Source organism: Papio anubis, chromosome 9 (genome assembly GCF_008728515.1).
Source record: "Papio anubis isolate 15944 chromosome 9, Panubis1.0, whole genome shotgun sequence".
NCBI classification, from domain to species: Eukaryota; Metazoa; Chordata; class Mammalia; order Primates; family Cercopithecidae; genus Papio; species Papio anubis.
This window is the reverse complement of record NC_044984.1, coordinates 80804327-80818855: the sequence shown is the minus strand read 5'-3', so window position 1 is coordinate 80818855 and position 14529 is coordinate 80804327. Positions and strand designations below refer to the sequence as shown.

Here is a 14529-nt window from a genome sequence, read left to right as displayed (position 1 = left end):
GAAAAATATTAGATATATTGTTTTTTTAAAAAAAGTTGTTTGGATGTAGCTGAACATCAGAAGTTTCTCTAGTTAAGAATTTCAACTCCTTATCCTTTGAGTCCTAGTTATATCATGTGTATAATGGAGAATAATAATGCTGTTTTCACTGTTCTAATAAAATAACTAAACATGAAAATGTTAGTGGAAAATTTTATAAAGACAATTGTTACATAATAATAAAGGATAATAGTTGACTGATACACACTATTTTAAAAAACAGTATAGGTCTTCTCCCCCTACACTCTGACTCCCTAAGTAACATAATTAGGTTAATGAAATCTGTTGTCTTGAAAGACTAGTATATATCAACCTATAATCCTCTGAATTATATTATCATAAGTTATCATTTTTTTGAGATTTCTACAATCATAAATTGTTGCACAAAATTGTTTGGTGCACTTGCTTAATTTGTATACATGATGGAAAATAAGATACCAGATATAAAAATGCAAAAAGAAAAAATCTCTCTATCCAGTTAATTCATATTTTTCATTGTGGTACTGCTGATAACACTTAACCAGGCTTTAAACCCATGGGAAGCAAGGCAAAGATTATATAATCACATAGTTGTAAGATCAATGTATTGCTTAGATCATTATAAAGAGTGGCACAAATTGAGACTATTTTTATTGAGAATTAATTTTTGATCTAGTGTTCATATTCATTTGATAAGAAGAATATACCACTTGTAGTTATAATGAGTTAATGCTTCCAGAAACATTGAATGTGCAAAAATTTTAAAAAGTCAATGCTTTGTGACCTCTTTATTGCGCCCATAAAATTTAAGGATGTGATTGTGTCTGGGCCGCTTTGAAGGTTTAGGCAAAGAAACCGTGGAATATTTAATGGACTTAGAAATGCAGCACATTTGGTCTCAGACTCTGGGGTATGTTGGAGGCATTATTGATGTGGGTGTTTTGCAAAGCAGAGATATAGAATGTTCATTTGAGTTTTATCAAATAGTAAATGAAAGAGACTTAATAACACTGATATCTCATTACTACATTAATACTGGCCTGATTATTGTTAAATTTAAAAATAAAGACATATAGGTGCTAAGTAAATTTATGTACCAGACAATATCATCTTGATTTATAATTGTGTGTATATTTTTTAATCTTAGAGTACACTTTCAGACATAGTAATAGAACAGATACTCACAAATGCATGCTTTCTTTAAAATTATTAATCTCAGTATCGAGCAGACAAACCAAACAGCTTGTATTGAAAGTAGAAATGTAATTGGCCTGTTTGGAGAAAGTCTACTAGAGTAACAGTCACTAGATTCAACATGCAAGTGCCATCATGATGAATGTTTACAACACCTTTTTGAGAGCCAATTATACTGGTTTTTTTTCTGTGCAGGAACTGGAGATCAGCCAGATCACTTGTATGCACAAAGCTGCTGTGGATCTGTCTTTCAAACAAGAGCTGCAGAAAACGCTATAGCAAGATTGAAGCTTTATCCACTCTGGTAAGAGAAGCTTTCTTTTTCTTTGCTATGGTGAGAGTTTGATAAGAAATCCTTTTAAACCGTAATGTGGTCAGGGAGAGGAGACTCTGTTATATAAGTCAGAAAATGTTTTTTCTTTGAAATATTTTTTTCACTATGCTTTGTGCCTTTATGTTATAGCAAGATAAAACTGAAACACTAAGTCATATTGCACATGTTAAATTTGTATTGGACATAGGGGAGTCTTAAACTACTCTTCTGTTGAGTGAAATGTGAGGTCATTTTATGTTTATACTGTAGATCTCCTGGACAGCACGAAGTGAAGAAAGATTGGTATTCTAATACCATGGCTGAGAGTGAATCTTGTGTTTAAGTTTTCCCCTGACCAATGGTGTTATTAATTCCCAGGAGCTCACCACCACCAAACTCGGCCTTTGGATTCACTTGCATATTTTTTTGACCACTCTAATCTCTTTCTATATTTAAAATTGGAAAAGCTGGGGATTATTCTGGATGAGTTTATTTGAATAGTTTTCTCACTTTAGCTCTAAAGACTGTAACTGTGCACATATATACAAAGTACAAAATTTTGTTTTTCATGTAATTTCTTCAGCCTGTAATGTGCTTCAACATTTGTATGAGAATCTCTACGTATTATAAACTATCTGAATTCATATCAGTCTAAAATGACAATAAATATTGAGAGCATATACATTTATATAAATATGTACATGTATATAAGTAACATTTGACATGAGGAAAATTAATTTTAGATAATTACACATTTGCATATTAAAGCAATGTAATCCCTATGGAAATTTATAGCTTTTAATTTTCATTTATATGACCTTTCCTTTTCATTTTCTTGGTAAACTTTAGTTCAGAAAAGAATAACATAAATATCAAAAAGACTTTATAACCAAACAGCTACATTTGAAGATACATTACTTTTTAAATAAACTTGTATGATTCGGATTTTATTCTTTTTAAGTTGCTCAGTTACATCCATGACTTAATTTATACATCTATGAAATTTAAATACGATCATTTTCAGGAGTTTACACCAGGATAGGCTTCCAGGCTTCAAAGTTACGAGCAGCTTGCCATGTCTATCTAATAGGTTGCCAATAAAAATTCATGCTTATCTGGTAACTTCAATAGGTATTTATTGATTATGTACATTGCTGAAAGCTTCGAGGAGAGGAAATAAGTAGCTTAACTAAATGAAACATAACATCTGTATAGATTTAATGAGGATTTAACATATATGCATAAAAATAACAAATTCATAGTGAAGGTTTGGCTAAGGACAAATAGTAAAGTCAGGAGGAGTCAGTAATGACAATGAATACAATGAGACTTATTTTTTCAGATGTAAAAAATAATTCTATGCTTTAATGCACAAGCTTACAAAACTTTAGCAATGCCATTTTCCCCTTGTTCTGTCCTCATTTAAATTATGCATGCATTCAATTCAACCCATTTGAAATATTTACCTGTTTACCTTGCACTGAAAGAAATACAGACAGTCTTGCCTCCGAAAGAGATTCTAGTTTAAAGGAGAGCTAAGGGAAATAAATCAGTAACTATGTTACCACGAATCCATGTAGTTAAAAAAAAAAAAAGTATTTGCTTTAAATTTCTGTGGTTTCTGCACTCTTAAAGACTTTTGTTGCTATAGGCACATGCAGCAAGCAACAACATAAAGTATCAATTCCCTTAGTGTATATCTTTCCAACTTTTAAGTGAATCTCAGACAGAAAAAAAAGTCCTTCTAGGGTAAGAACCACATTTAATGGTATATATACGTGTGTGTGTGTGTGTATGTATGCACACACATATATAGTTATATTATTATATATATATAGTTATAAATATATGTGTGTATGTTTTTTTTTTCTTTTCATTGTTATCTTCACGTTTAGGAACTACAATTGTTAACATACACACACATGCTTTAGTTTGGAAGATAGGAAAGAGAAGCGAGTATAGCATCTCTACCCCCCTGATGAGTTTGGCACAGCAGGATATCCTACCATTTTCTACTTTCATGCCTTTGCTTTTGCTATTCATCTTGAGAACGCTGCTTTTTCTACTGTCTCTTGTCTACGTTCTACCTGAACTATATGGCTCAGACTAGAGGCTGCTTTATATGAAGGTATCTTCCTATCAAGCCTCATACCCACTCCAGGGAAAATGATTTATTTCATTTGGGAATTTTCTTATAACTTCGATTTTATGAGACAAAAAGTTTACAAATAGGATGAAAATTCATTGCTTTCTAATTATAAACAAAATGAGACAGTTTTGTTATACTTTCTTTCCTTTTAGATATATTTTAAGAAATCTGCTTTTTAGAGAGATATTTTGTAGAAAAAATTTTATTACTCTTCAAATTTTCTTTGCTTTGTTCATTCTCCTTTTCTTATAGTTGATAAAGTTGCTTTCCATTTCACTGAGAATATACAGATCATTTAATGGGTTCCCCTGTGTTCTTTTGCTTCCAAATCTACAAAGCTTACCTCCCAATCTGCCCTCATACTGCTCTTCTTTCGTTTATTTATAATGGGAAGAAGTATCCCAACTTGCATGACCCCAACTTCCATCTCTTCTACTTGTGACTTCTCAGGTATACTCCTCTGCCTGATAAATATTTTTATTCCAAATATTTACCTCTATTTTCTTCATGAAGTTGTTCCCATTAAACACCTCTTGATATTTACTACACATCTCTACCAATATTTGGCTGGGACTACATACTCTCTCTAAATACCATCCATGTATCTGCTACTTCACAAAAACATCCAAAATGTTTTTTTGTTGTTATTGTTTTGGTTTTTTCCCAGATACCATTTCCATATCTTTGCCTTCATTTTTCTTTAAATTTGCACAATCCTCGTGATTCTTCCAAATTTTCTGAGGTAGTTACATTATTTTCTTGTTGCTAAGTCCACTCAGTTTTCTTGGTTTCCTACCAGTATTTAAGAGGTAACTATTCAATTCCTTTTGAGATAGTTTTCCCTTTACCTCCTTAACACTCTCCTATTTTTTTTTCTTTTCTCTTTCTGTTTCTTTGGTAGCTTTTTCTTCGAGTGGAGTACACTTTTAAGCGTTCCTCAGGACACAATAATGAACCTAATACTTCCTCTCTCTCTCTCTCTCTCTCTCTCTCTGTCTCGCTCTTTCATCTTCTCTCTATAGTCTTTATTTCTATAGTTATTTAAAATATCAGCAGTCTTACAGCATAACCCTATAGCATGTATAAATTGTTGGATACATTCCTTGATTCCATATGGATACAGATGAAACTTTTTAGTGTACAATGGTGCAAAGTTAATACGTATTCAATAGAAAGTGGTATGATACCCTCTTGAAGTGCAGGGTAGCAGCAGCAAGCTGCAGCTCCCAGTCAGTCACTCAATCATGATGGGAAATAATCGATACTCTACAGTACACTGTGTTGCCAGACAAGTTTGCCCAACTGTAGGCTAACAGAGGCATTCTGAGAACATTTATGATAGGTGAGGCTAAGCTATGATGTTCAGTTGGTTCAGTATGTTAAGTGCATTTTTAACTTATAGCATTTTTAACTTATAATGGGTCTATTGGAAAACAACACCATTGTAAATGGAGGACCATCAGTATACTTGTCAAGGGAGATTTGGAGTCAAGCAGTGAAAACACCCTCTCTCCTGGAAATATATTTGATTAGGTTTTACCATGTTTTTATTTTGATGTGTCCCTAGCACTCTAAGATGCTTTCCAGGAAGCCCACTCTGTCCTTACCTCACAGGGAACTCTAAGGAAAATGGTATGGCTAAACCACTCAGATCCAAATAGAACCAAAGAAAAGAGGCAGAGACCATAGTAACAAGAGTGGATCATGGTGGGACCTCTGTATTCCTGCTGGCTGTGGTGCCCAATTGCAGATACCAGTCAACCTCATAGCCAACATGCAGTACAGAGTAAGGTGTCTTCAAAAGCATGATGAAAAGTTTCACCTAGTTTGAGTCCCTATATGCTTTTTAACTCACCCCACCTCGGGGACCACCCCAACAATTCTGCCTAAGCAAGGACATGCCCATCTCCTCCCTTTTTGAAGAAATGAAGGGGCTAGACCAGCTAAACTTGGCAAGTTAACAAGCAGCAGCTTTACTCAGCCAAGAAATACTCCTAGTGACTTTGCCCAGGCAAGGAACTTCCCAATTCTGTGAATTTTAAAGAAGCAAATGGGCTAAACCTACTTAACCCAGAAAATCATGTAGTATCTTCACTCCACATATAAGCCCTCCTGAGGAGTCCATCCAAATAAGAAGACTTCCATCTTCATGCATCTCAGAAAATTATAGGGTCTAGATCTGCTAGAGATGATGTTGGGAGTTCCCAAATCCTCTCAACATAGCCAAAAAACCACTTCATGGCTCCACATTCACAGGGAGGACATCCTTAATTGTGTATTTCTAAGGACCATAGCCTCTGGATCCACCTGTCCAGAGTAGTGACTCCACCTAACCTTGGAGTTCAGCCTCCAGCCCTGCCCAACTTCAGGTCACCAATAACATAATTGACTGACCAGAGTACATATCTTGTGACTGACCTCAAAATCCATCACAGTACTCACCCAGCAACTCCACTTTATAGTCAAACAAAGCCAGTGTTCCCATAGGACATCAGAGTCCAAAGAGCAACCCCACCCAAACAAAGTCAATGGCGCACTAACTAGAGATCTCATGGAAAGTTCTGCCTCCCCAAGGAGGTCACCAGCTAGCTTTTCCAAAATCAGAGGCTAAATTAAATAATGCATGTGTATCCCTGCCAGAGAACACCTGTAAAGGCCAAGAAAGGGGCTATTCCCTCAAATGCACAGACAACATAAGGATGCAGGATTATGAAGAATCAAGGAATCATGACACCTCCAAAAGAAGCTAATAAAGCTTCAATAATGAACCCTAAAGAAATAGAGATCTAGAAATTGGTAGCAGATAAATCAAAATAATACTAAAAAAGATGTTCCATGAAGTACTAGAAAATATGAATATAAAATTTAGTAAAATTTGAAAAAATATACAAAATTGCAAGAAGTTAGACAAATAGAAACAATAGGAAAGAACCAGACAGAAATCTTAGAGATGAAGAATACAGTGACTGAAATGAAAAATTCAATAGAAAAGTGGAGCAGAAAGATAAAGGAATATAGTTTACAGTAATTATGGGACACCATCAAGAGATTAAACTTTCACATAATAGGAGTTCCAGAAAGAGATAAATGATAATAAAGGCAATAAAACATATTTAAAGAAATAATGGTTAAAAACTTTTCTTGTCTGGGATAGATGCCAATAACCAGATACAGAAAGAATGAAGGTCTTCAATCAAATTCAACCCAAAGAGAAGCACAACTAGGCATATAATAACGAAACAATCAAAAATCAAAGACAAGAAAAAATTCTGAGGACAACTGATAAGAAACACATCATATATGAAAGAGTATGAATATTACTATCAGATACTATCAGAATAATATCTCAACGGAAAGTCTTCAGGCCAGGAGAGAGTGGAATCATGTAGTCAGAGTTCTGAAAGAGAAAAACAAAAACAAAAGCATACCAACCATAAATATTTTATTCATCCAGACAGAAAATCAGTAAGGAAACATTGGACTTGAACAACATTTTATATTTAATGGACCTAACAGAGATAAACAAAATATTTCATCCAACCACAACAGTATATACATTCTACTCAAGCACATACAAAAAAACATTTTTCAGAATAGATCACATGCTAAGGTGCAAAGCAAGTCTCAGCAAATTTTTAAAAATGTAAATTATATCAAATATATTTTCTAAACACTGTTGTTTGAAACAAAATTCATAACAGAAGTAATTTTAGAAAATTCACAAATATATGGAAATTAAGCAACATGATCCTGAACAACCAAAAGGTCACTGAAGCAATTAAAATGAAAATTTTTTAAAAGTCTTGAGACAAACACAAATAGAAGCACAACACATTAAATCTATGTGATACAGGAAAAGCAGTTCTAATAGCAAAGTTCTTGCAATAGGTACCTACAACAAAAAAAAGAAGAAAAAGATCTCAAATAAACCAAGTAATATTATACCTTAAGGAACTATTAATAGAAAAAGAACAAACTAGGCCCAAAGTTAGCACATGGGAAAAAATAATAAAGAGTGAATTAGAAAAGAAAATGAAATAAAGACTAGAAAAACAGCGTAAGAGATAAAAAAAAAAAAAGGAACTCATTTTTTGAAAAGAAGCAAAATTGTCAAACTTTAGCTAGAATAACTAAAAAAGACAGAACATTCAAATAAAATCAGAAATGAAAAAGTAGACATTATAACAGGTACCACAGTAATAAAAAGGATATAAGAAAATACTATTGACAATTGTATGCCAAAAAATTGGATATTGTATAAGAAATGGATAAATTGCTAAACACATACAACCTACCAGGACTGAATCATTAGTAAACAGAAAATCTGAACAAACTATTAACAAGGGAATATAATAAGTAAGAAAAAGTCTCCCAGCAAGAAAAGAGCAGGACCTTATGCCCTTACAGCTGAACTCTATCAAACATTTAAAGAAAGCAGATACCAATCCTCAAACTCTTTCAAAAAGTCAAAGAGGAGAGACTGGGAGTGGTAGCTCATGTCTGTAATCCCAACACTTTTGGAGACCGAGGTAAGCAGATCACTCAACCCAGGAGTTCAAGATCAGCCTGGGTACCATGACAAAAAGCCTTTTCTAAAAAAAAAAAAAAAGAAAAAAAAAAAGAAACACCACCCACAAATTAGCCTGGCATGGTGGCACATGCCTGTAGTGTCAGGTACTGAGCCCTGCTTTTCAGAGATTCTTTTCTATTATGCTCCGCAATCTTGCTCTCTGTAGATACATGGTTAAGAATGAGTACATTAGGATCAGAGAGGCTTAGTTCAAACCCTACTTATATTACTTGACAGTTGTTAGGAACTTGAGCAATTAGACTGTACACTCTGCATTTCTTCATCTTTAGCATGGAGATAATAACATCTATTTTATATAATTAAATGAAATAATCTAAATAAATAATTCGATCTTAAAATGTATGTAATATCTGCATTGTTTATTCCTGTAATCTGATATTTTAATTTGAGACAATGATTTTATACTATATTAGCGGTTTTTTTTTTTTTGGTTGTTGTTGTGGTTTTGTTGTTGTTGTTTTTGAAATGGAGTCTCGCTCTGTCTCCCAGGCTGGAGTGCAGGGGCACGTTCTCAGCTCACAGTAACCTCTGCCTCCTGGGTTCAAGCCATTCTCCTGCCTCAGCCTCCTGAGTAGCCGGGACTACAGGCACCTGAAACCACGCCCGGCTAATTTTGTGTATTTTTAGTAGAGAAGGGGTTTCACTGTGTTAGCCAGGATGGTCTCGATCTCCTGACCTCGTGATCTGCCCGCCTCAGCCTCCCAAAGTGCTGGGATAACAGGCATGAGCCACCGCGCCCAGCCTATATTAGCTTTTAAATATTCCATGTGAATGGAAATGTTCACCTTTTAAGACATTTTAGAGAACATATGGCAATGATATACTTCATTTCCACAAGTATAAATGGAATGGAGTTTCTTTTTTGGGAAAACTAAGAATGTGACTACTAAGGATGTGAAAGCTTATCTTCCTGAATGGATAAGAGGGTGTGTGCATATGTGCATGTGTGTGCAAGAGTGTTTGTGTCTGTGTGTGTAAGGTGGATGGGAGAATGAAATAATTCTATAATTTAATCAAAATTATGATTCATTAAGTACAGAAGCATGATATTATTAACTTTTCCTTTTGAAAAAATGAAAAGTGAAAAGAAAATATATATTATAATTATAATATGTATAATTATCTTAATTAAAATTGTTAGCACATTTCAAACTCTATTAATGTAGCATTATAATATAATGCATAATACTCTCTACCTCTCCAGTAATTAGATAGTCAAAGTCAGAGCAACAGTACTATGAAATACATGTCCATTTATGTGTAAATGTAGAATGGAAGCTTCAAAGCTGCCCACTAAAGGTAGAAGGCCTTTCGGGAAACACACACTTTTCCCTCCAAGAAGCATATAGAGCAAACCTATAACAATAGTATCCCAAACCTGTGATGGCCTTTCTTTCACCAATACCTCCTTCCCTTGTTAACTGACATTAATAAGGCATGGACACTTAAATAGGACGATGGTTTAAGAGGGTCTGAGCAGGATACTTAGATGTGATTTCTCTTTTTATCTTGAACTTGTAGTCATGCCTTTATATAGCACTGAATGGAGTATGCATTTGGAACAGAGGCTTTGAATCAATCTACCTGGGTTCCAGAAACATTTCTGCCACAGGTTAGCTGAATTAGCCTGAGCAATTGCCTCACGTCCCTAAGCCTTTGTTTCCTTATTTGTATAAGGTAAATGATACTTTATTATACATATGATTGTTATTTTTTATATGTGAAAATGACTGAGAAGACAAATGTGTTTATTATAGTGTCTTGTGCCTTATAAATGATCAGTATATGATAATTATAATTTTACTCTTATAGTTCACCGTCTACTCTTCTCAATATCTAGTAATAAGGCTGAAAACTTGTGAGCCAATCGGTAAACGAATGGCAGTGTAAGGTTTTCCATTTTCTTGAGTTAAAAGTACACACTAATACTCTAAGGACATTGCCGAAATAAATTTTACCCAGAGAGTCAATGACTGATGGACCACACATTCAGAGGAGACTTGTTAAGGGGCAGATGCCATAGTATACTACCTATTTGGATGACTGCAAAATAAATTGTATCCTTCTAACATAGTTTTTAAGTGAAATATACTCAGATATTTAAATATGTATATTGCATTAACATAGTTTGCTTCTATCATAAAAAGAGGAAAACTTTAATTTTTGGTTTATTGAGATAAAATATATCATGAGCATATTCTGGATTGGAGTATGTGACTATTAATATTGGCATAGATTATTTTAATTATTAATTTTATTAAAACACTATTTAAATATTAAAAGACAGTAAGTCATTTGCAAATTAGAAGAAATAATCAGAATGAGTTTTTAGTTATACAAATATAAGTTAATATCCATTCATTCATCTTGGAAATACCCAAGATATTGGTAAAGTTATATGCATGCAATATTTCAGTCTTCTCATTGGAAAGGGATCATCATGTTATTTGCTTTGCTGGCTGGTGCAAGATTTTGACTGGTGCAAGATTTTGGAGCCAAAGGCATTAGAAAATGTTCTCAATACTATCTGAAGCTTAACAGTGCTAGGATGCAAGTAGTCAAATGGAGGTATGATATGTATAACAGTATGGTAATTTGTTTTTTCATTGCTATAAAGATACTACTGGAGACTGAGTAATTTATTAATAAAACAAGTTTAATTGACTCACAGTTCTGGATGGCTGCAGAGGCCTCAGGAAACTTACAATTATGGCAGAAAGTGAAGGAGTAGCAAGGTACGTCTTACGTGTTGGCAGGAGAGAGAGAACAAGAGAGCAAGAGCGAAAAAGTGTTACACTTTTAAACTATCAGATCTCGTGAGAACTCAGTCACTATCATGGGACCATCACGGGGTAAACACCTCCCATGATCCAATCACTTCCCACCAGGTCCCTCCCTTAATATGTGGGGATTACAATTAGAGATGAGGTTTGGGTGGGGACACAGAGCCAAACCATATTAAATAGTTTTGAAAATACAAGTCAGGAGGGGTGGAGCAAGATGGCCGAATAGGAACAGCTCCAGTTTCCAACTCCCAGCGTGAGCCACACAGAAGACCGGTGATTTCTGCATTTTCAACTGAGGTACTGGGTTCATCTCACTAGGGAGTGCCAGACAATCGGTGCTGGTCCGCTGCTGCAGCCCGACCAGCGAGAGCTGAAGCAGGGTGAGGCATCGCCTCACCTGGGAAGCGCAAGGGAAAGGGAATCCCTTTTCCTAGCCAGGGGAACTGAGACACACAACACCTGGAAAATCGGGTAACTCCCACCCCAATACTGCGCTTTAAGCAAACGGGCACACCAGGAGATTGTATCCCACACCTGGCCGGGAGGGTCTCACGCCCACAGAGCCTCCCTCATTGCTAGCACAGCAGTCTGCGATCTAACTGCAAAGCAGCAGCGAGGCTGTGGGAGGGGCGCCCGCCATTGCTGAGGCTTAGGTAGGTAAACAAAGCCGCTGGGAAGCTCGAACTGGGTGGAGCTCACAGCAGCTCAAGGAAACCTGCCTGTCTCTGTAGACTCCACCTCTGGGGACAGGGCACAACTAAACAACAACAAAAGAAGCAGAAACCTCTGCAGACACAAAGGACTCTGTCTGACAGCTTTGAAGAGAGCAGTGGATCTCCCAACACGGAGGTTGATATCTGAGAAGGGACAGACTGCCTGCTCAAGTGGGTCCCTGACCCCTGAGTAGCCTAACTGGGAGACATCCCCCACTAGGGGCAGTCTGACACCCCACACCTCACAGGGTGGAGTACCCCCCTGAGAGGAAGCTTCCAAAGCAAGAATCAGACAGGTACACTCGCTGTTCATCAATATTCTATCTTCTGCGGCCTCTGCTGCTGATACCCAAGCAAACAGGGTCTGGAGTGGACCTCAGGCAATCTCCAGCAGACCTACAGCTGAGGGTCCTGACTGTTAGAAGGAAAACTATCAAACAGGAAGGACACCTACACCAAAACCCCATCAGTACGTCACCATCATCAAAGACCAGAGGCAGATAAAACCACAAAGATGGGGAAAAAGCAGGGCAGAAAAGCTGGCAATTCAAAAAATAAGAGCGCATCTCCCCCGGCAAAGGAGCGCAGCTCATCGCCAGCAACGGATCAAAGTTGGATGGAGAATGACTTTGACGAGATGAGAGAAGAAGGCTTCAGTCCATCAAACTTCTCAGAGCTAAAGGAGGAATTACGTACCCAGCGCAAAGAAACTAAAAATCTTGAAAAAAAAGTGGAAGAATTGATAGCTAGAGTAATTAATGCAGAGAAGGTCATAACGAAATGAAAGAGATGAAAACCATGACACAAGAAATACGTGACAAATGCACAAGCTTCAGTAACAGACTCGATCAACTGGAAGAAAGAGTATCAGCGATTGAGGATCAAATGATTGAAATGAAGCGAGAAGAGAAACCAAAAGAAAAAAGAAGAAAAAGAAATGAACAAAGCCTGCAAGAAGTATGGGATTATGTAAAAAGACCAAAACTACGTCTGATTGGGGTGCCTGAAAGTGAGGGGGAAAATGGAACCAAGTTGGAAAACACTCTTCAGGATATCATCTAGGATAACTTCCCCAACCTAGTGGGGCAGGCCAACATTCAAATCCAGGAAATACAGAGAACACCACAAAGATACTCCTCGAGAAGAGCAACTCCAAGACACATAATTGCCAGATTCACCAAAGTTGAAATGAAGGAAAAAATCTTAAGGGCAGCCAGAGAGAAAGGTCGGGTTACCCACAAAGGGAAGCCCATCAGACTCACAGCAGATCTCTCGGCAGAAACTCTCCAAGCCAGAAGAGAGTGGGGGCCAATATTCAACATTCTTAAAGAAAAGAATTTTAAACCCAGAATTTCATATCCAGCCAAACTAAGTTTCATAAGTGAAGGAGAAATAAAATCCTTTACAGATAAGCAAATGCTTAGAGATTTTGTCACCACTAGGCCTGCCTTACAAGAGACCCTGAAGGAAGCACTAAACATGGAAAGGAACAACCGGTACCAGCCATTGCAAAAACATGCCAAAATGTAAAGACCATTTAGGCTAGGAAGAAACTGCATCAACTAACGAGCAAAATAACCAGTTAATATCATAATGGCAGGATCAAGTTCACACATAACAATCTTAACCTTAAATGTAAATGGACTAAATGCTCCAATTAAAAGACACAGACTGGCAAACTGGATAAAGAGTCAAGACCCATCAGTCTGCTGTATTCAGGAGACCCATCTCACACGCAGAGACATACATAGGCTCAAAATAAAGGGATGGAGGAAGATTTACCAAGCAAATGGAGAACAAAAAAAAGCGGGGGTTGCAATACTAGTCTCTGATAAAACAGACTTTAAACCATCAAAAATCAAAAGAGACAAAGAAGGCCATTACATAATGGTAAAGGGATCAATTCAACAGGAAGAGCTAACTATCCTAAATATATATGCACCCAATACAGGAGCACCCAGATTCATAAAGCAAGTCCTTAGAGACTTACAAAGAGACTTAGACTCCCATACAATAATAATGGGAGACTTCAACACTCCACTGTCAACATTAGACAGATCAACGAGACAGAAAGTTAACAAGGATGTCCAGGAATTGAACTCATCTCTGCAGCAAGCAGACCTAATAGACATCTATAGAACTCTCCACCCCAAATCAACAGAATATACATTCTTCTCAGCACCACATCGTACTTACTCCAAAATTGACCATATAATTGGAAGTAAAGCACTCCTCAGCAAATGTACAAGAACAGAAATTATAACAAACTGTCTCTCAGACCACAGTGCAATCAAACTAGAACTCAGGACTAAGAAACTCAATCAAAACCGCTCAACTACATGGAAACTGAACAACCTGCTCCTGAATGACTACTGGGTACATAACGAAATGAAGGCAGAAATAAAGATGTTCTTTGAAACCAATGAGAACAAAGATACAACATACCAGAATCTCTGGGACACATTTAAAGCAGTGTGTAGAGGGAAATTTATAGCACTAAATGCCCACAAGAGAAAGCAGGAAAGATCAAAAATTGACACTCTAACATCGCAATTAAAAGAACTAGAGAAGCAAGAGCAAACACATTCCAAAGCTAGCAGAAGGCAAGAAATAACTAAGATCAGAGCAGAACTGAAGGAGATAGAGACACAAAAAACCCTCCAAAAAATCAATGAATCCAGGAGTTGGTTTTTTGAAAAGATCAACAAAATTGACAGACCACTAGCAAGACTAATAAAGAAGAAAAGAGAGAAGAATCAAATCGA

The 14529-nt window shown here is 36.4% G+C and overlaps 1 protein-coding gene across 1 annotated transcript in view; it reads left to right on the top strand.

Moving 5' to 3' along the window:
- The window catches only part of MGAT4C (MGAT4 family member C), a 641622-nt gene that overhangs the window by 156871 nt on the left and 470222 nt on the right, over nt 1–14529 (top strand). Inside the window, exon 3 of the mRNA XM_031651114.1 lies at nt 1408–1516. The gene's annotated coding sequence lies outside the window, so the exon portion shown is untranslated. The remainder of the gene's footprint in view (nt 1–1407; nt 1517–14529) is intronic.